Source organism: Scyliorhinus torazame, chromosome 1 (genome assembly GCF_047496885.1).
Source record: "Scyliorhinus torazame isolate Kashiwa2021f chromosome 1, sScyTor2.1, whole genome shotgun sequence".
NCBI lineage: Eukaryota > Metazoa > Chordata > Chondrichthyes > Carcharhiniformes > Scyliorhinidae > Scyliorhinus > Scyliorhinus torazame.
The window spans coordinates 184185028-184207851 of NC_092707.1; the positions used below are offsets into that span (position 1 = coordinate 184185028).

General features: G+C 47.8%; 1 long non-coding RNA gene across 1 annotated transcript in view; it reads left to right on the top strand.

Annotated features, from left to right (window-relative positions):
* The window catches only part of LOC140418183 (uncharacterized), a 92938-nt gene that overhangs the window by 55545 nt on the left and 14569 nt on the right, over window positions 1-22824 (top strand). The gene's annotated exons all lie outside the window — the stretch shown is intronic.

The window sequence follows — 22824 nt, forward strand, 5'->3', positions numbered from 1 at the left end:
TCTTTTGAGGTTTGTTGACATGCACTTAGGCCATTTAGTCGAGGATTATCCTTTCTGTGATAATGGTTACCAGCTGTCTACCTCTGAATATTTTGGATTTAATGTTCTTCCAATGTAATTAACTCAAACTGCCCGGTGCTTTAATCACAGCTAGCCCAGTGATGCTGCCTCTGATGGAATGGCAGCTCATGGTGGGCAGGACTTCCTTCCCCCCCCGCCTGCCCCCCTCCCTCCCGGCTCCTTGATCTCAGAGAAAGGCCCACCGGAGGCCTTTCTGAGTGGAACAAGATGTGGCAGGCCCTCCTGAAAACAGGCAATACAGGGCTTTTCTCTTCAGTTGGTGGCCGAGCACCCCATTGTCTCCACAAGATTTTGCTCATTGTTTCTGCATCGTGGTAGAATTCCTTATAAAATTGCATTTATTTTAGTATTGCAGATATCTACAGTTCTGTTATGATTTTTGTGCTTAAATGAATCTTTATTCCTCGCCTGATATCAAACAACAACAACCTGCATCTATATAGTGCCTTTAATGTAGCAAACCATCCCAATAATAATATTATAATAATGATCGCTTATTGTCACAAGGAGGCTTCAATGAAGTTACTGTGAAAAGCCCCTAGTCTCCACATTTCAGCACCTGTTTGGGGAGGCCGGTACGGGAATTGAACCCGCGCTGCTGGCCTTGTTCTGCATTACAAGCCAGCTGTTTAGCCCACTGTGCTAAACCAGCCCCTGCAAAGGTGCTTCGAAGGAGCATTAACAAAAAAAGGTTTTGACACTGAGCTAGGCTTCTTGAGCAAGTCCGTCAGTGGAGCAACCACACTGCTAACGTTCGGCACAAATTTCCGGTAAAATCCACTCATGCCAAGAAATCGCATTATTTCCCATCGTGTCGAGGGTATTGGAAACTCCCCAATAACTTCTTGTTTTCACATCCCGTGGGACCAGTCGACTGTATGTCCAAGGAAAGTGACTTGGGCTTTTCCAAATTCACTTTTGGCTAGGTTTACCACCAAACCCGCCTCCTGAAGTCGAACAAATAACTCCACCAGATGCTTCAAATGTTTTTTCCATGTCTGGCTAAAAATTACCAGATCGTCGATGTATACCGTACAATTGGGTAATCCTGGAAGCAACTTTGTTAGTTAACCATTGAAATGTGGCTGGGGGCGTTTTTCATGCCAAATGGCATAACTTTGAATTGGTATACACCATCTGGAGTCACAAAAGCTGAAATCTCCTTCGCCCTTTCGGAAAAAGGTACCTGCCAGTAACCTTTAAGTAAATCCAATTTGGAAATAAAAGCGGATTGTCCCACCTTCTGCAATCCTCCAAACGTGGGATAGGATAAGAGTCCATTCTTGTAACTGCATTAATCTTTCGAGAGTCCATACACAACCGTTGAGTACCATCCAGTTTTGGTATCATCTCTATTGGTGAGCTCCATTGGCTGCAACCCACTTCAATTATGCCATTTTTAAGCATATTTTCAATCTCTTTGTTAACCTGTGCCAATTTTAAAGGGTTAAGTCTATATGGATGTTGTTTAATTGGAACAGCATTTCCCACATCTACATCATGCATAGCCATTTTAGTACTTCCCACTTTATCTCCACAAACTTGCCCATGTGATATCAATAACTCTTTCAGGTCAGTTTATTTTTCCTCTGGAAGGTAACTCAACAATTTATCCCAATTTTTAAGAACATCCTCTTTTTCCAATTTAATTTGGGGTAAGTCAAATTCACAGCCATCTGGATTTGGTTCATCACTTTGCGTTAGTATCATTAAAACCTCCCCCGTTTGCTCTCCTTCCCTTTAAAAGTACCATTTTAGCATATTCACATGACATGTGTGACATGATCGACAGAATTTAACTACATCTTTATGTAGTCCAGGCCAATAAAAATGTTTTTGGATTTTTGCTTGAGTTTTCCTTACTCCCAAATGACCTCCCACTGGTACCTCATGTGCTACTTGCAACACCTCCTTTCTATACCCTACCGGCAATACCACTTGATGAACTTCTGGCCACTTTTAATCTGCCTGCATATGTAAGGGTCTCCATTTTCTCATCAAAGCATCACTTTTACGGTAAGAACACTCTGGTACACTCAGATTCCTCTTCCGTGTATGCTTTCTGGCACATCCGTTTTATTTCTACATCTTTCTGTTGTAACTGCACCAATTTTCCTGAACTAAAAATATCCACCTCATCCTCCACCTGTGTTTTCCAACCATCTGATCAAAAATTGTTTCTGATAATTGCACTTCAACTTCATCTTCACTCTTTGATTTCTCCTCTTGTCTTAACCTGTGACTTTGCGACCTGGTTAATACACAATCCGGAAAAATCCCAGGATATTCGTCCTTCAACACTTCAGTTGTCTGATTTTCCACTGGCTTATCAACCACAGTAGGCATCACTTCCACCTGTGATCCAGCTATATCATTACCCAAGATAAACTATATTCATGAACAAGATAGTTTCTCTATTACTCCCACTACCACTTCACCACTCTTCACTGGACTTTCCAACCTTACCTTAGAAGATGGAACACCACTTTTCTCACCCTGAATTCCACATATTACCACCTTTTCTGGCAACATTCCTCCCAAACTACATAACCCCTCATCTCTTACCATCAAAGATTATCTAGCTCCCGTATCTCTTAAAATTGTGACTTCTTTACCTGCTCCTCCTGATACACATGAGTAAACTTTACCCACACAAGTAAATTCTTTAAAGAGATCTTTCACCTTCCTATCAATCACCTCTTGATCAGGCTGTACGATCTTTTGCACCTCCTTCGCTTCACTTGGGCTTTCCTTTATCACTTTAACAAACCCCACTGTCTTATCCTGTTTTGCCATATCAGCCTTCCCAGTGCTTTTCTTCCATCACCAACACTGTGACTTTACATGGCCTAGTTTATTACAGTGAAAACATTTTAAACTTTGCATGTCTCTTCCACCCTCCTGGATTTCCTTTTTAATCCGAGGTACACTCTCCTTATTATCTCCCATCAGATCACCTTTACCTTTACCACTTGAGTATTTCTCATGTCCCTAGTTTCTATCCCTCACAGGCTGAAACTGATTTCAGAAACCAAACTTTGATTTATGAACTAATTCATAATCATCTGCCATTTCTGCTGCTAATCTCACCGTTTTAACCCTCTCCTCTTCCACATGAGGTCTCACTACATCAGGAATTGAATTTTTAAACTCCTCCAAAAGTATAATTTCTCTGAGAGCTTCATATGTTTGGTCTATTTTCAAAGCCCTTATCCACCTATCAAAATTACTCCGTTTGATCCTTTCAAACTCCATGTATGTTTGACCAGGTTCTTTCCTTAAATTTCTATACCTTTGTCTGTAGGTTTCAGGCACTGGTCCATATGCACCTAAGATGGATTTTTTCATCTCCTCATATGCCTCAGATACCTCCTCTGATAGTGATGCAAACACTTCACTAGCTCTACCTACCAACTTTGTTTGAATCAGTAATACCCACATGTCCTGTGGCCATTTCATTTGTTTAGCCACCTTCTCAAATGAAATGGAAAAGGCTTCTACCTCCTTCTCATCAAACCTTGGCAGTGCGTGGACATACTTAAATAGATCCCCACCAAACCTTCGACTATGAAGCTTTCTCTATATCCTCATCACTCTCCTCCAACTGTACATTTCCCTTTACATCCCCAATTTTAACTGACTGTCATGTTCCATGGCCATTTTCTGAAGTTCAAACTCTCTCTTTTTTTTATCCCTGATCTGTATCTCCCTTTCTCTTTCTTTTTGTTCTGCTGGGGCCATTCTTTCTTTTCTCCTTTTGTCTCTCTCCTTTTCTTTTTCTTCGCTATCTCTTTCTCTCTTTTTCTTTTTCCTCTCTATCGTATTGAAGCTGCTTTAATTCTTTTTCATGTTCAAGTTGCTTAATCTGTAACTGAATCTTTGCCATTTCCAATGAGTCAGACTGTATCTCAGGCAATTTTAAATGTGCAGCTACCACGGTAAGTACCTCTTCTTTTTGCATGCTGTCAGGTAACGTTAACTGCAATGTTTTGCCAAATCTAAAAGCCTTTTTTTAGTCTCTGTTCGTAAGGTACTGTGTGTGACCTTATCCACCCCAAAAAACTTCCGAGCCTCTGAAAGAGCCATTGTCCACAACACACTCCCTACTTAAACTAGAATACCACACCTGAAAAGAAACCACAAATATGCTCACACCTCACTGTCTTTAAGTTCACTAAGCCATCCAATAGATCGACTTTTATCCCCCTCGAGCCCCCAATTTGTTATGGTCCAGGGTTTAGAGAACCCCAAAGTGTATCATGGAGTTCACCTGACCCACAACTTTAAATAGATTTTGGTTATGCGGAACACAAGGGCCCACTTTACAGGTGTGATGCAACAGAGAACTAAGAGTATTTTTAAACAAAAACAATGTTTATTCTATGAACCCAGTTAACGTTTTATAGACATACACTGAACATCTCAGCAACCATCAATTCAAATATAGCCCCCAAAGAGTAGAGTACTCTATAAGACATCCATAACACAAAAACCCTTTTTACAGAAGGACAGCAGTTTTAAATTCTCTACCGAGAGCAGTTACCACTATGAAATCACCAAATGAACATTCTTTAGCTTACAGAGATTCATACACGTCTTGCTGTGACTGCAGCTTCTCCAAATCTAAAACAAAACTAAACAGAACCACAAAGCAGCTTTTCAGCTCAAAATGAAAGTGAAAGACAGCCCAGCTTCATCCACACTCTGACATCACTGCTGCCATTTGAGAAACACACATTTCTTAAAAGGACTCTTACATGGCAATTAACAAGAGGGTGAAAGTTTATCGGGTTAGGCAGGAATGTGGGATTGAGGTTACAATCAGTTCATCCATGGATTTATTGAATGGCAGAGCAGGCTCGAGGTGCCGAGTGGCCTACTCCTACATCTAATTTGTATGGTCATGTATTTGTATATTAATGACCTTGACCTGGATAAAGGAGGTACGATTTTGACGTTTTCAACAACCGGCAACTGGGAAATGTAGTAAATGGTAAAGACTTGAGGAGGACATAGAGTGACTGATGAAATGGGTAGATCAGAGGCAGATTTATTTCAATGCTGAGATGAGGTTCATTTTATTTTTTAGGAAATATGACCCCAAACCTCTCCCACCTAGAGGAACGAGGGCAGCAGATGCATGGGAACACCATGACCTGCTAGTTCCCCTTCAAGCCACTCACCATCCTGACTTGGAAATATATTGCCATTCTTTCCCTGCCTCTGGGAAGAAATTCTGGAACTTCCTCCATAACAGCACTCTGGGTGTACCTACACCACATGGATTGCTGCAGTTCAAGGTGGCTATACAAAAGGACCTAATTAGTGATGCCCACATCTGATGAACGAATTGAAAGAAAACCGACAGAACTTCATGTCCTCTTTAAACAGAGAAAAGCAGGCAGTGTGCTACTTGACTTTGCCAGGGTAAGGGTTTCTCCCTAATGTAGGGTGCCATTGATGGCATACATGCAACTTTGCAAGCAATGCATCTCATGGAATGTGCACTTTGTATACACCCTCGCTCAGCACATTATCCTAGTGAATGCCCAGTATCCTCACAGCAGTCATAATACTTTCATTCTGTGGTTTGTTCAGTCTTGCAGCCCCAAGTCAAACTAGAGTGTAGCTGCCTAGTGACATTGACTATCCGTAGACCACCCTGGCTCATGATTTCCCTCTGCGATCCAATCACAAGTTAAGTGAGAGCCATGCAGCTAGTTGATGATCAGGATGCTGAAGCAATGGTTCCACAACCTTAACTATCCTGGATGAACCTTCCAGTACTCACTGGGGCAGTCTCCTGCTTTGTGCTGCTCTGCGTATCCTCCACAATGTGGTCGTCATTGCTGACTTTCCCAAGAGAAGGATGAGGAAGGGAAGAGGCAGCTGGAATTTTCACACTCCTGATGGGCTGCCGACGCACATCTCATTCCACCACAGTTCCCATAATCATGACTCAAGACCTAATAACCACAATGCTGAAATTAGCCTTGCTATAAACCAACCATACAAAATTTATCCAACAAAGCATCCAATACTCCAAACTAAAATCACTTTTCTACATTCCCTTCGTGCCTGTCTTCTGTGAGTCTTTTTTGACTGTCTTATGCGTTCCTATTTGGTGCTATCCTGATGGCTGCAACATGGCTGGTGGATGACTGTGGACCTGGCTTGAGATTGTACCACCGTGTTCTGGGCAGCAGCAACCTGGGCTCACTGGCTGACAGGCAAACACAATTGCACAGGCAGAATGGCGGAGGTATGAATACTGTAATTGTCAGGAATCCTTGTAATGTGTTGGAGAACAGATTGCGTGCCAGCCTGAAAGCTCCCCTGGGAACTGGTATCCACCATCATGATGTCTGACGTTTCAGCCAGTGTGACAACAAGCTAAGAATTCATGACGTCAGTCTAAACTTTCACTTCAGCGCTCAGACTTTGGGTGACTTTTGCTTTAGTTATAATGGAAACTGAGACATCAACAAGCAGATGTTGTATCATGTTTGGGTCTGCAAGTGCTCTCAATGTCGCTGGTCAGGCACCACATTCATGCTGGAAACGATGGGTTCCTACCCCTCTGTGAAGCGGAGCCCCTTCATGCTGTTTGACAGTGACAGCAGTCTTCTTGGCAGGCCTGTCAAAGCACCTATCATTTCTTCATGCATGTCCATCAGCCATTTTCTAAATGCCATCCCATCAATGCTCTCAGCTCCATCCCGTGCAGCAGAATTAGTGCAGTGCCTTATTCTCATGAGCTGGTGCGCAAGCTAGCTTTTCCCTAAGGCTTGTAAGATCATCACACCTAATAACTCCCTTCATCGACTTAGGTTAATTCCTGTACACTGATCCATATGCAGGTACGGGTGTTTTGTTCTATTATCAGGCAAGTTTATTAAGTGTTAAACCCAGTTACCATGGAGCGATGTCTTGATGCAAGTCTAGTCTTTCTGCCTCTTCTCTTGGAATGTGCTCTTCTTCTTCTTCTACCGTTTTAGGTCTAGTTTTGTGGCATATCAGGTAAAATGTAGTTTAGCTCTCTTCATGGGTTTACCATTAAGCAGGGTGAAACCTACTTCTGGCCAACCTGATTGATTTACCATTAACCAGGAGATCGAAAGGTCACAACTTTAGCTAAAGTGGTTAACACAGCACATTTCCTTATCTTTACTATTGTCCCTATTCGTACAGGTCAGCAGATGAAAATCCTGATCCAAACTTATAACAGTCAATCCTTTCCCTGACATGGGATTCTCCCCTAACCGGCGGGGCGGGCTGTACCGGCGCTGAGGAGTGGTGTGAACCACTCTGGTGTTGGACCGCCCGGAAGGTGAGGAATCCTCCACACCTTCAGGTTCTAGGCCGGCGCCGGCGCTGTGCCAACCGGCGCCGAAGGGCCTCCGCCGGCCGGCATAAGTTGCCGCATGCGCGAGAGCGCCAGCGTGTGCTGGCGTCTTCCCAGCGCTTACTCAGGGGGGTTCATCTCCGCGCCTGCCATGGCGGACTGTTACAGCGGCCGGCACAGAGGGAAAAAGTGCCCCCACGGCACAGGCCCGCCCGCAGATCGGTGGGCCCCAATCGCAGACCAGGCCACCGTGGGGATCCCCCTGCGCCCCCCCGAGGACTCCGCAGGCCACCCGCAGAACCAGGTCCCGCCAGTATGGACCTAGTGTATTTTACGCCAGCGGGACCAGCCGAAAACGGGCGGCCACTCGGACCATCGCTGGCTGGAGAACCACCGGGGGGGGGGGGGGGGGGGGGGGGGCGCTGCCAACGGCCCCCGACTGGCGTGGCGCGATTCCCGCCCCCGCCGAAAAACCGGCGCCGGAGAATCCGGCAGCAGGCGTTGGGACGGAGGGTCAGGATTCACACCGCCCCCCCCGACGATTCTCCAGCCCGGCGGGCCTCTTCCAATAGGTGGACATCTTTTTAAATTATCCTCATACATTGAAATCTTACATTAGTTAAAATCCTGCTTCACTTTTCAGCATTTCCCGAATCCATAATTCTATATTAACCTACAGCCTAGCTGCAGTCAACACCATTCCAATAAACATATAGAATGAACAATTAATTGACAAATGAAGTGACTAGTATAGCTGCATTATCGAGAAGAAAGGGAATGGAGGGTTACAATGAAAGGTTTAAATGAGAAAAAATGGGAGGAGGCTCGGGTAGAGCATAAACAATGACACAAGCTGTTTCTGTACTGTATGTTTAATGTGGAGGTCTTGCGTGGCAATGGGCAGCGCCCCTATCTCTGCACGAGAAGCAATGGTTCAAGTCCCACCCTGGGACTTGATGGCCAAGGAAGGTGCGTTTATTACGCAGTCAAACAGGTTGAGAGTGTCAACCTGTAAATCCTTCCAAATACGCCAAAGGCTATCGGTAAGAGCGGGAGAGATTCCTGGCCAGCAAGCTTAATGTAGAGTGGCGCCCCTCAAGCGGTAGGTTCCTAGTGACCTTTTCTGGGAATTACTGACTGGAAAAACAGATGAAAGCCTGCCTTAGTGCACACTGGGTGTGGGAAGAGAATTGGAATACATAATGTAATCTTACGTAATCCTGGCACTTTAGGTGGTGCTAGCTTCTCACGAACGTACACTTCCTTCTGAGGTGTGCAGCCAGTCAACGGAACTTTCAATATTTTCAGTCATTATAATTATTAGCCAGCACCAGCTTTGCAAGCTGCTTGCGTTACTTTGAATGGGTGTGTCCTATCTACCCTTGTGGCCCCACCTCGCGCTCCGAAAAAGAGCCACGTTGGAATTACAACTTTAATTCTGCTCCTCTCTCCACCGGTGCTGCCAGAACTGCTGGATTTTTGATCCCCTTGCCAGTTCTGGGGGCTATCCTATTCAAGGGTACAAAAGCAAGGAAATTATGCTAAATCTTCATAAAATGGTCGTTTCTGTCCCAGCTGGAGTATTGTCCCGTCGTGGACCATTCTGGGCACTACACTTTTGGAAGAGTAACAAGGTTCTGGGAGAAGACGCAGAAGAATTTTGCTAGTCTAGAGGAGAAGGAATGTATGGAGGGAAACTGTTTTTCTTGGAGCAGAAAAGATTCAGGGGAGGTTTTCTGGAGCTGTTCAAAATAACTCAGTGTTTTTTGTTTTTAAAAATGTTTTTTTTATTCTCCTCCTTTTTCACATTTTCTCCCACATTTACATCCATCAACAATAAACAATAATCAGTAAGATATGTCAGTCCCCATAGTAACAACGCTCCCATCTACCCACCAACCCCCAAACCTCAACCCGCATGTTTACATAAACAAATGACAAAAAGGAATCAGGGATTACCCGTAGTCACCCTTAATCTTACACAGCTCCCCCCCCCTCCCCCCCGGTCTCCAGCTCCTCCCGTCCACTGCCTCTTGTAAAGCTCCTCCTCCCAACCTCGGTTCCTTCCCCCCAACTTTCCACCCCGGCCAGACCACTCGGACCCTGTTCTGCCAGGCTCCGATGGCCGCAGCCCCTCCCCCCACCTCACTCCCATTCACTGGCCGGCTTAAACCGGCCAGCGTGGAGGCCCCCGCCCGGGTCCTTTCCCACTTGCCCGGCCCTAGGAAAGCCCAAAGATCCCCTTTTAGCACACAAACCCCGCATATCACCCCAAAGAACCCTCATTTTGAGTGAAAGTCCCGTCCCTTCCCATGTCCAAATATATACCACATTGGCTCCTTTAGTCTCTTCACCTGCGCGCAATGATACAAAAAAGAAGCAAATACAGTCATGAGGTTACATCGGCACATGGCCATTCCTCAATTTGTCAGCTCTGCCACAGTCCTTCTGCTTTCGCAAACTCCTCCGCTGCTTCCGCCGTTCCAAAATAAAAGTCCCTGAGCTTGTAAGTCACCCTCAGCTTCGCTGGATATACAATGCTGCACCGCACCTTGCTAATGTACAGTGCCCTCTTCACCCGGTTGAAGGCAGCCCGCCTCCTTGCCAGCTCCACCGTAAAGTCCTGGTATACACGTATACCAGCTCCAGCCCACTGCACCACCCGCTTCTGCTTGGCCCAGCTCAGGACCTTCTCCTTCACACTGTACCTACGGAAGCACAGAGTCACTGCCCTTGGCGGCCCACTCGCCTTTGGTACAGGCCTCCACGACCGATGAGCCCGATCCAGTTCATATCGGGAGGGATCCTCCCCTCCCCCAATAGTTTTGCCAGCATCGCGGCAAAATATTCAGTCGGCTTCGGTCCTTCAACTCCTTCGGGCAGCCCCACAATCCTCAAATTCTGTCGCCTGGATCTGTTTTCCAGGTCTTCCATTTTTCCTCGCAGATCCTTGTTAGTGTCCATCACCTTCCGCATCTCTTTCCCCATCGAGGCAAGTTGATCACCGTGCTGCAATAACGTCTCCCCCACTTCATTCAGCGCCTCCCCTTGCTCTCGCACCTCCGCCACTGTGCTCGCCACCGCCGTCATCACCGGGGAAACCGGGGAAACCGCCTTCTCCACCAGCACACTCAAAACCGCCCTCATCCCCTTCCTCACCGTCTCCATGCATTTCGCAATCTGCGCCAACTGCTTTTCAAATTCCGCAGCCATCACCTTAGTTATTTCTTCAGCCGTAAGTAGTGCGGCCTTCCCTGGTGCTCCAGCCTCCATTTTCCTTGGTGACCCCGCGGTGACCTTTCCACTCCCCGACGGACCTTCAGCTGTTTTTTTTCCTGCCGTTTTCTTGCTCACCCTCGACATTTTTCTTTGGTTTTTTTTCCTCCTGTGCCTTCACTGTGCCTCCTCCGTGCCTTCTCCCTGCTTCTGCCGCCTCCGTGGACCCTGGGACCGGGCTTAAAGCCCCGAAAATGCCGTTCCCGAACGGGAGCCCTCCATTGTGCGGCCGCCTCCCGCCCGCCGTCACCGGAAGTCATAACTCAGTGTTTTGACCAACAATCCCTCTTGTTTTGTGCTGTTTGTTTAATTTAATGCGCAACACCTTTTTTACATTATGTGCAGCCATGCACATGCTAGTACCCTAGAGGGACAACCCATGAGCAGCAGATGCATAACTTTTAAGATTCTGCATGACCAAGCACCTGTGCAACTTCTACGTTTCGATAGACAAAATAATAAGACAACAGGCGAGATTTTAGGTATTACGCACCGTGGTGAGTTTTCTGTTGGTGGAGGCAGCTTGTCATTGGCCACCAGCACAATACTTTTGTCCCGCCGAAGTCGATGGCCATATGTATTATTCACCGGCCGCACTACCGCGATCCCGCTGCGCGTGAGGGGGCGCCTTCGGTGGGACAGGAAGATTCCGCCAGTGGGAAGGACCGGAAAGTCCCAGCCAATGTTTCTGGTTGAAGATGAGGCAGTAACTGACTTAAGGCAATTGGGAAGAGAACCGAGGTGACAGAGGGATCTATTTTAAATGTAGCAACCTGGAATGCATTGCCTGAAAGGGTGGTGGAAGCAGGTTCAATAATAATTCAATGAACGACTTTTTTGAAGAGTCAGCAGGCCCGAATGGACCCTTTTGTGTTGTATTCCGTCTGTGTCATTTTGTCTGTGATTCCGTTATAGAACTGGAGATTTTGAAAAATCACTCCACTTAATTGATTACGTGGATTTCATTGACTGAAGATTTTTACCGTCATAAATGCATAAAGGAGTTTTGCTGTATAAAACTGATTGAACAGGGATATCTCATTTCAAGGACAGACAGTTGCTCATGTTGAAACCAGCCAAATGGTAATAATCAACAAGGACAACATTTCTTCTGTCACAATTCCCAGAGACACTTTCATTGGGTTGGGAACTAAACTGGACAACTGTTTCTCATGTAAACAGAACCATTGACATTGACATTGTATTCTGTACCCTGACAGAATCATTATCTTGAGCTAATTGTAAGGACCCTATTTTCAATGCCATTTTTTCACATGGATAACGCAGAAGCTGTTCTGCTATGCTTTTTTGATACTTCGCTTTCAGTCAATTTATATGTAGCTTTTTAAAATCATTTCAGCAGATTAAGTAGTTATATTGGAGAAGTAGCAGCCCAATGATATATTTATTTACAGGATTGCCAACCTCTCCATTCACATGAGTCCAGTGGCTGACTAAAGTAATTTTAAGGCTCACTATTCATTTGGAGAAACAGCTGTCTACAAGTTCAAATGTCCTGTGCAGATTGAAGGCATTAAAAATCCACAAATAGCAGGACTCATGAATGTTGTAAAGCTTTTTTTGGTATATGTTCAATCTAAACAACACAGCGGACTATTTGAGAGCATGGAGCTACTTGAAGCAACAAGAGCTCCTAGTGCTGTGGAATCTAACCCCATAATATTGCAAGGAAGATCCCACAGTGGATATGGCAAATGAGGGTGCACACGCTCAGGCTATCTTGTAATGACATCTTATCGGCTGAAGATGAGCATGGACATAATATTTTTCAAGCATTCTACAATGCCTCTTTCCCAAAAGCAGTCATTCCTCCTGCAATTGCTTGTCGATGGAAAACTGTCGTCTGTTTTGATCTTGGTGGAGAGCAGTTAGTTTTAAAATGAAATTCAAACTCAGTTATGAACTGAAAGAATTACACCACAAGATTTCATGTTTTAAACAAAAATCCCATATTGCGCGAGAGATAAACAAAACAGCTACTACTAATTTAACAATATGGGCATGATTTAATGGCCTTGTCGCGATTGACTTGGTGACGCAACAATGCCATTGAACCTCGCGAGAGGCCCCTTGTGAGATTCACGATGCTCAAAACGCCTCCCGTGATTTAACAAAATCTCGCGAGACGTCACAATCTTGATCTCACTCTCGCTGTGCGAGATCCAGATTAACATATTATAGGCTCATTTAAATATGTCTGTGCCGTAGTCTACCGGTGCCCAGGAACTAATAACCTTGCCTGGGAGACTTTGCCATGTTGCCATTTAGCACTGGTTTTCAGAAATGTGGACCAGACGTAATGGCACCTGGGTGGGGTGTGGGGGGCTCCCAAGTGGGGGTGTGGGGTGTGGGGGGCTCCCAAGTGGGGGGGGTGGGGGGGTGGGGGGGTGGGGTGGGGTGGGGGTGGGGATCCCAAGCCATTGGAGAGGGGGGGGCTCCCAAGCCATTGGAGAGCCTTGAGTGATCGGGCCCTGGACATGGTGGTAACCTCACTCTACCGCTGACACCCGGGCAGCCTGTAACCACATGGCAGTGCCACCCTGGCACTCCCAGGGTGCCTGATGGCACTACCATGATGGCAGGGGCACAGTTGGTGTGCCATGCTGGCAGTACTAATGTTCGGAGGTGCCAGGTTGCCCATGCCAGGGATCGAGCCCAGGGTGTCTAGCCCTTATGTCGTGGGGTGGGGATGGGGGCCTCAAGAACGCCGTAAGAGGCAAGTTGGATGCAGTTCGGGGGTCTGGATGCTGTGATGGGGTGGATGAGTGGGGTCAAAAGATTGGGGTGGCAATTAAAAATGGCACTCCGATCTGCAAATACTCTTGCTGCATCGCCAGTGCAGGAAATGACTGAATTGCAGCCTCAGCGGGCTGTTAAATAGCACTGTCTTTCTAGGCACTACAGTGCCCGAGAAACACCACGCTAAACGCGCCCAAATCGGGACTCTATTTCTGTCCCGTTAATCACGCCCTATGATTTGTAAACACTTATAACTGAAATTCTCAACAGACCACTTCCCATTCTACTTTTCTTCCCAAACAAGAGTTCTCTATACTTTACAGTATCTTGAAGGTTCCTTCACTTCTCCTGGGACCAAATCAAGATATGCTACAGTTTTCAGGAACTCACTTTGATTCTCCTCTGTGTTCCCGCTATTCTCCGAGATATACCATTTCCTGGAGCCCTTCCATTAGATCTGACCAGGCAAATCCTCAAACTCTCCTCCAACACTTCATGATTGGGCCTCACTACCTTCTTGCTTAGTGACTCCAACTCAAAAAACACCCTTGGTTGCAGATAGGCTTCTGTCACTAGTGCCAGCTGCACTACAGCTCCTGGCAGGGTCTCTCTCTGCCTGTTTCCAACTTGTTTCAGTCTCCGACATAAACTGCCTGTTTCTGTGAGAAATGACCAGAGGAAAAAAATAATACCAAAAAACCTTTCCTGTAATCGATTTCCATGGCAATGTGGCACGCCTATGATGTCCTAGATAAAGATTTAAATGAATTAATTTTACCTTCAGACCATCCATTTGATCCTGGGATCCACATGAATAACTTATATCTCTAATAGGAATAACTGCAGTCTTACGATTATAATATAATAATAATAATCATTATAATCACAAGTAGGCTTAGATTAACACTACAATGAGGTTACTGTGAAAAGCCCCTAGTCGCCACATTCCAGCGCCTGTTTGGGTACACGGAGGGAGAATTCAGAATGTCCAAATAATTATGAATCTAAGAGAGGCCTACCTGTTGTTTGTTGATTTCACCCCTAACTCTTTTGGAAACATGGGCCATCCTTTGAATTGCAATTATTTAGGAGTGTTTACCAGTTCCTCAAATTAGGTTATCTATTTATCTTATGCTTAAAAAGTAAATTCCCCAAACTAAAAGTTATAGAACTAAAACATATGAATCATAAAATTAGATATTCCTAACACATCTGATGTAGTTCCGAGTCTCACTTCCACCAGGAGCAGGTCTTACTATTCAAGGACTCCTACACCATGCAAGTCTTCTTCGTGCTGGAGGCAGGGCAATGGAGGCAGAACTGCTGAAGTTTCAGATGAATTCCATTATACCTGCAAATCAAATTCTTCCACATCCAGCAATACTGCAAAAAGAAATCTGCCGCCATTTAAAGTGGATTTCGATAACTTAAAAAAGACTAGGGGCGGGATTCGCCAATCCCGCGGCAGAGTGTCCACGCCGTCGTAAACGCCGTCGCATTTTACGATGGCGTGAACGGGACTGCTACGACTACTTCTGGCCCCTCCAGGGGGCCAGCACGGCGCTGCAGCGGTTTGCGCCGCTCCAGCTGCAGATCCCGGCGCAAACTGTGCGTCGCGGGATCCGTGCATGCGCAGTTGCGCTGGCGCCAATGAGGACATGCGCAGTGGTCTCCTTCAATGAGCCGCCCCCGATGCAACATGGCGCAGGACTACAGGGACCGGAGTGTAGGAAAGGGCGCCCCCAGCTACAGAGGCCGGCCCACTGGTCAGTGGGCCCCGATCGCGGCCCAGGCCACATCGGAAGCCCCCCCAGGGTCGGACTCTCCCCCCCCCAAAGGCCTCCACCCGACCCTTACAGGCCGAGATCCCGCACAGCCCAGAGCAAGTTAGAATGGTGCCGGCGGGCCTTGGCTCTTTTTTTACGGCCGCTCGGCCCATCCGTTCCGGAGAATCGGTGGGCCGGCCGCGTAGAGCAGCCCGCGACCGGCGCCACGCCAACCATGCCGGTGCCAATGGCGCCAGTTCTCCGCTCTGCGGAGAATCGCGTGCCGGCATCGGGGCTGCGTGGCGTGATTTGCGCGGCCCACTGGCGATTCTCCGACCGGCGTGGGGTCAGAGAATCCCGCCCTGGAATCCTGGAGACTAGGTACCACCTCAAATTCTGTTTGACTTGCCCCTCCAAATACATGAATTTCATGCCCAAAGGACATTGAGTATTATGTGGTGCTGCAAAATCTATGGAGCTTCTTTACCTATCTGTCCCTCTCTGATGGCTTCAGATAGCCACTTAATTGGAATGAAACAGCCCCAGGGAACATATTTTAAAATTTGATCAGAGCAAAGGAAATTTCAATATCTGTCTCTTGAGCGCAAAGGGTCAGAAAATGGATGCGGTGTCGGCAGTTTCGACCAAAGCCCTAGTTGGCGAGCCTGAATCATTTTCCCGGTTTGGGCTTCATTTGAATTTTATTGAGGAACAAACATGCCTTCTCTCACAACACACTGATTTTGAATGGTGGGAAAGTCAGCCAACTTCGACATCTGTGCAAAACTGGCTAGGAGGTGGGGTGGGGGCCGGAGGGTGGGGGGAGGGGGCGGTGTACAGATCCAGGGGGCAAGTGTGGATTGACAGCAGGCTGGAGTTTGATGCCCCAATTAAGGGCTGTTTGTTAGGCTGCTCAGCATATGGTACAACTAGGGCTAGCATGTCAGATAATGAGCTACCCATTTCAACATTAAAGTGAAAAGGGTACAGTCACCAGAGGAGGCACAAGAAAGATTTGCAAGGACAATACCAGAACTGAGAGATTAGACCATAAGACCATAAAGCATAGGAACAGTATTAGGCCATTCAGCCCATCGGGTCTGCTCTGCCTTTCAATGCGATCATGACTGATCTGATATGTTAACCCTCAACTCTACTTCCCCGCCTTATCCCCATAACCCTTGATTCCCTTATTGATTAAAAATCTGTCTAGCTCAGCCTTGATCATGCTTAACGACCCAACCTCTGCAGCCCTCTGCGGTACAGAATTCCTCAGATTCACTTGCCTCTGAGAGAAGAAATTCCTCCTAATCTCTGTCTTGAATGGGCGATTCCACACTCTGAGACTATACCCTCTGGCCTTAGACGCTCCCACAAGGGGAAACAACATTGTGGGTATGCCCCACCCTAGCATCTTCTTATTTTTCCTCATCATTCATTGTGACTCTTTCATTGTATACCAGGTAATAAACCAAATACTACAGAAAATAAACTTAGAACCCAGCTAAAGATATCACCATGTAACAATTATCAGAATACCATAAGACACTAAAGAATGCATTATTGTAGGATACATAACCTGGTAAAAAGGTAAGCTATATTTCTTTAAAACAAATTTCCTGTTATGCGAGATGGTGCAGGTTTTATTTTCATTTGAAATCCCTGGTTAATGTCAAAACACTGCAAAGATTTTATTCTTCAAGTCATGTGAAGTGCGGTATGGAAAATTTGGCTGGAGTAATGGAAACAGCCATTCAACAGCTGAAATCTCCTCCGCGGGGAGGGGGTGGGGGTGAGGAGTAACATTGAAAAGTGAGTGTTCTAAAAAGACTGCTTTGCTTGTGTCCTGGCCTGTTGATCACAAGTTCAGGCAATTGCCTCTTGCTGAGTTGCACATACACAGTGTGTGATGTGATAGAAATTCCTTGATATTTTATAACCTTGCATGCACTCATTAATTGTGTTGTGTGATGAACTGTGTGTTTATGGTGTGCTGACTGCAATTGTGGAAAATATTAATCATTCGTTCACCCAAAGGGAACCTGCTGACGACTTAGCTCACATACAGAATGTTTTTGCTGCTTATAATGACCATTATTACATGTAGTTAGTTCCATAATGTATGTGGGTACAATTATTAATGAGAAACATGTGATGCTGAAGTGGTTTTAAATGTGACCAAGCATTTTTTTAAATATAAATTTAGAGTACCAATTCATTTTTTCCAATTAAGGGGCAATTTAGCGTGATCAATCTATCTACTCTGCACATCTATGGGTTGTGGGGTGAAACCCACGCAAACACGGGGAGAATGTGCAAACTCCACACGGACAGTGACCCACAGCCGGGAACGAACCTGGGACCTCAGCGCTGTGAGGCAGCAATGCTAACCACTGCGCCACCGTGCTGCCCAAATGTGACCAAACTTGCAGTATTTGTGCTTTATTGTTCTCCATATTCTCAGTCCCAGTTCTTGCCTCTTCAAACCCACTATGATTTTCAAGTCTTAGAAATGTAGAAGTAGGCCATTCAGCTTCTTAATCCTATTCCAGAAATCAATTAGGCCATGGTTGATTTGCATCTTATCTCTATCTTCAGATTTTTAACACTCATTGTACGAAAAGTGCTATGTGGTATCATCGTTAACTAGTCTAGCTCTAATTTTAAGGTTAGGGCAAACACCTCAAAAACCCCTTAACCTTCTGTATTCAAGGGAGTACAAATCTAGCCTGTACAACCTGTCCTTGGAATTTAACCCTTTTAGCCTGGGTTCATTCTGGTGAAACTGTAGTGCACCCCCTCGGTATATCCTTCCTGAAATACAGCACCCAGACTGAACATAATACTCTAGATGGGGGCTAACCAGAGTTTTGTGCAGCAGTAACATAACTTCCACTTTTTTCTATCTTGGCTCTTTTGAGATAAAGGCAAACACCCCACTGGTCTTTTAAATTAATCTTTGTACCTGAGCACTAGCAGTCAGTGGTTTCTGCACTTGAACCGCTACATCTCTCTACTTAGCCACAGTCCTAGCTTCTTGCGATCTATCTTTGATGGAACCAAAGTGGATGACCTAGCAGTTCCCAGGTTGGTTATGATTTGCCACTGTGCTCACCCATTCAGTTGACCTTGTCCCTTTTGCAACTTTCTGCTCCAATCTACTGCGTGTACCATGTCACCTAGCTTAGTGCTTATCAGCAAACTTAGCTACATGACAGTGCAGTCATAAAGTCAGAGAACGATAGAACATCAGGAGAGAATGAGGCCATTCAGCCCATTATGTATGTCTGTTCTTCGATTGTTCAGTCAGTTAATCCCAGTCCCCTGCACTTTCCTCATACCTCTGTAAAATTATTTCCCTTCAAATACTTATCCATGAGGCACGATCAATTTGACTGGAGACGAAGTTGAATCCAAACTGAGGCTTTATTAGTATCAGATGTGTGGCCTCCCACAGCAGCTGACAAAATGGCTGCGAGCTGGAGGCCACGCATATTTATAACCCGGCTCCTGGGTGGAGCTAGCATGCAGGGGCCCAGGTGAACCTGTAGTGCATGTTCTACTGTATAACCTCTAATATCAGAACACAGTGGTTTACCACATTCACCCCCTGTTAAAATTGAGTCCTGCAGGGGTGGTGGATAACTATATACAATTAGCTATTTTTAATATTTACAGAGCAGTAAAAAAAATGTCTCTGGTCATCCGGTGGGCCGGTCAGAGGTTCAGCCGGTCTGGCACCTTGATGGTCCTTTGAGATCGACGAAGTGGAGACGGCGATGTTGGTGCTGTCGTGGTCGAAGTTGACTCCAGGAGCGTGCCGAAATCCTCTTCATCAACCGGGGTGAGCAGGGGGAGGACAGACGGTCCTAGGGGGGGTGATGGGGCGGTGGGAGAGGGGAAGGTGGCGCCGGGGGCGACAGGGGTGGTGTGGAGGTGGAACCTGCTGGTGCCAGGTCCCAGAGGGAGACGGTATCCTCGCGGCCATCGGGGAACACCACGTAGGCGGACTGTGGGTTTGCGTGGAGGAGGTGCACCCTTTCCACCAACGGGTCCGCCTTGTGGAGCCGCACATGCTTACGGGGAAGCATGGTTCCTGGAGCTGTGGGCCAAGTTGGGAACGATACCCCGGATGTGGACTTCCTGGGGAAGGCAAAAAGACGTTCATGCGCTGTACTGTTAGTAGCCATGCAGAGTAATGAGCGAATGGAATGTGGTGTATCAGGGAGGACCTTTTGCCAGCGGGAGGTCGGGAGATTTCTGGACCGTAGGGCCAGCTGGACAGCCCTCCATACCATCCCATTCTCCCTTTCTACCTGTCCGTTTCCCTGGGGGTTGTAGCTCTTCGTTCTGCTGGAGGCGATACCCCTGATGAGCAGGAACTGACGTAGCTCATCACTCACGAATGAGGATCCCCTGTCACTTGGATGTAGGCGCGGAAGCCGAACAGAGTGAAGGTAGAATTAAGGGCTTTAATGACGGTGGCAGACGTCATGTCGGGGCATGGGATGGCGAAGGGAAATCAGGAGTATTCATCGATCACACTGAGGAAATATGTGTGTTATCGGAGGAGGGGAGGGGTCCTTTGAAATCCATGCTGAGGCGTTCAAAGTGGCGGGAGGCCTTCACCAGGTGCGCGCGGTCCGGCCGGTAGAAGTGCGGCTTGCACTCTGCACAGATCTGGCAGTCCTTGGTGATCATTCTTACTTCCTTGACGGAGTAGGGCAAATTTTGTGCCTTAATGAAGTGGTACAACTGAGTGACCCCTGGGTGACAAAGGCTGTCGTGCAGGACCCAGAGTCGGTCTACCTGTGCGCTGGCACATGTACCTCAGGAGAGGGCGTCTGGGGGCTCATTGAGTTTGCCTGGGCGATACTTAATCTCGTTATTATAGTGGAGAGCTCTATTCTCCACCGCAAGATTTTATAATTTTTGATCTTGCCTCGCTGTGTGAACCGCCAGGTAATGCCTCCAATGTTGCACAGCCTCAACGATAGCCTGGGCCTCCTTCTCGACGGATGAGTGATGAATTTCGGAGGCATGGAGGGTGCGGGAAAAGAATGCCACGGGCCTGCCTGTCTGGTTGAGGGTGGCAGCAAGGGCGAGGTCCGATGCGTCGCTTTCTACTTGGAAAGGAAGTGTTTCGTCTACAGCGTGCATTCCAGCTTTGGCAATATCAGCTCTGATCCGGGCAAAAGCATGTTGGGCCTCTGCTGTCAGGGGGAAATGAGTGGACTGTATGAGTGGGCGGGCCTTGTCTGCAGAGTTTGGACCCACTGTGCGTAATATGAGAAGAACTCCAGGCAGCGTTTGAGGGCCTTAGGGCAGTGGGGGAGGGGGAGCTCCATGAGGGGGCGCATGCGGTCGGGATCGGGCCCCAGAACTCCGTTCTGGACTACGTAGCCGAGGATGGCTAAGCGGTTTGGACGGAACACACACTTCTCCTTGTTATACGGGAGATCGAGGAGAGTGTCGGTGTGGAGAAATTTAGCGACGTTAGCATCGTGGTCCTGCTGATCATGGCCGCAGATGGTCACATTGTCTAGATACGGAAAGGTGGCCCGCAAGCCGTACCGGTCGACTATTCGGTCCATCTCCCTTTGGAAGACCAAAACCCCATTGGTGACGCCGAAGGGGACCCTAAGGAAGTGATATAGCCGGCCGTCTGCCTCGAAGGCGGTATATGGCCGGTCCGATTTACGGATGGGGAGCTGGTGGTAAGCGGATTTCAGGTCCACCGTTGCGAAGACCCGGTACTGTGCAATCTGGTTAACCATGTCAGATATGCGTGGGAGGGGGTACGCGTCAAGCTGCGTATACCTGTTGATGGTCTGACTGTAGTCCACGACCATTCGGTTTTTCTCCCCAGACTTAACCACTGCCACTTGAGCTCTCCAGGGGCTGTTGTTGGCCTCGATGACTCCCTCCCGAAGCAACCGCTGGACCTCGGACGTGATGAAGGCCTTATCCTGGGTGCTGTACCGTCTGCTCCTGGTGGCGAAGGTTTGCAATCTGGGGTTAGATTGGCAAAGAGGGAAGGAGGATCGACCTTTAGGGTCGCGAGGCCGCACACAATGAGGGGTGGTAACGGTCCACCGAATTTAAGGGTCAGGCTCTGGAGATTGCACTGGAAGTCCAGGCCGAGGATAAGTGCAGCGCAGAGGTTAGGGAGGATGTAGAGGCGAAAGCCGTGGAACTCTCCGCCTTGGACTGTGAGCGTGACCATGCAGTACCCCCGGATCGCTAAGCAATGGGATCCGGAGGCCAGGGAGATACTTTGATTGATAGGGTGTACCTTAAGGGAGCAGCGCCTTACCGTATTCGGGTGTACAAATCTCTCGGTGCTCCCGGAGTCCAATGGGCAGGAGGTCACATGGCCATTGACTTTCACGCTGGTGGATGCGTTGGTCAGAGTATGTGGTCGGGACTGGTCGATTGCCATGGATGCGAGCCGTGGTTGATCGTCAGGTAGTGAGGCGGCCCTTGAGTTGAGGTCCTGAACGCCGTTGGTATCCATGTGCTGCGGGGTGGACAAGGTGGCGGCGCCCAGAGGTCCTGCGGATTACAAAATGGCGGCGCCCATGGAACGCACGTCGCGGGGGTGGAGCAAGATGGCGGCGCCCAAGAAACGAACGTGTTGTGCGGGGGAGAAGATGGCGGCACCCATTGCTCGCACATGGCCTGGGGGGGGAGAGGAGGATAGCGGCGCCCATTGTCCATGACTGAGGGGTGGTAGGGGTGACCGCGGCCGCTGAGCAGGCCTGGCATACCACTGCGTAGTGGCCCTTCTTCCCGCAGGCCTTACAAAGGGCAGCGCGGGACGGGCAGCGTTGGCGGGGGTGTTTTTGCTGGCCGCAACAATAGCATCGGGGCACCCCGGAGATCACTGGCTGGCATGTAGCGCAGGCGTATTGGGTGGGTAGCTGCCTGTGGGGCCCATGAAGCGTAGGAGGAGTGCGGCGCGCAGTTGGGGGCGTAGGACCGTCATGGAAAGCGCTAGTGCTTCAGTCTCTGCGAGGTAGCGCGTGGCCCCTTCTAGGAGCCGCAGCCTGATAATGTCAGACCCAATCCCAGTTACAAAAGCGTCCCGCATAAGGAGATCTGAGTGCTCCTTAGCTGTAACGTCCTGGCAGTCACAGTCCCAAACTAGTGGGATCAGGGCCCTCCAGAAGTCCTCGATTGACTCACCGGGTAGTTGAGTACGCGTTGCGAGCGCGTGTCTGGCGAAGAGCGTGTTCGTCTTCTGCTCATAATTTTCTTTGAGTCGAGTCATAGCATCAGCGTAATTGGGCGCATCCTGGATCAGCGGGAAGACTTTGGAGCTGAGTCTGGAGTACAATATTTGAATCCTCTGGGCCTCTGGAACAGGGGTCGGCGCCACGTTGATATATGCTTCAAAACAAGCTAGCCAGTGCTGGAAGTCCTTTCTGGCTTCGCTTGCGTGTGGATCCAGCTGCAGTCGATCTGGTTTAATCCGGAGGTCTATCTTCTGAATCTGATACTAATGAATTGAGGCACTATCAATTTGACCGGAGACGAAGTTGAATCCAAACTGAGGCTTTATTAGTATCAGATGTGTGGCCTCCCACAGCAGCT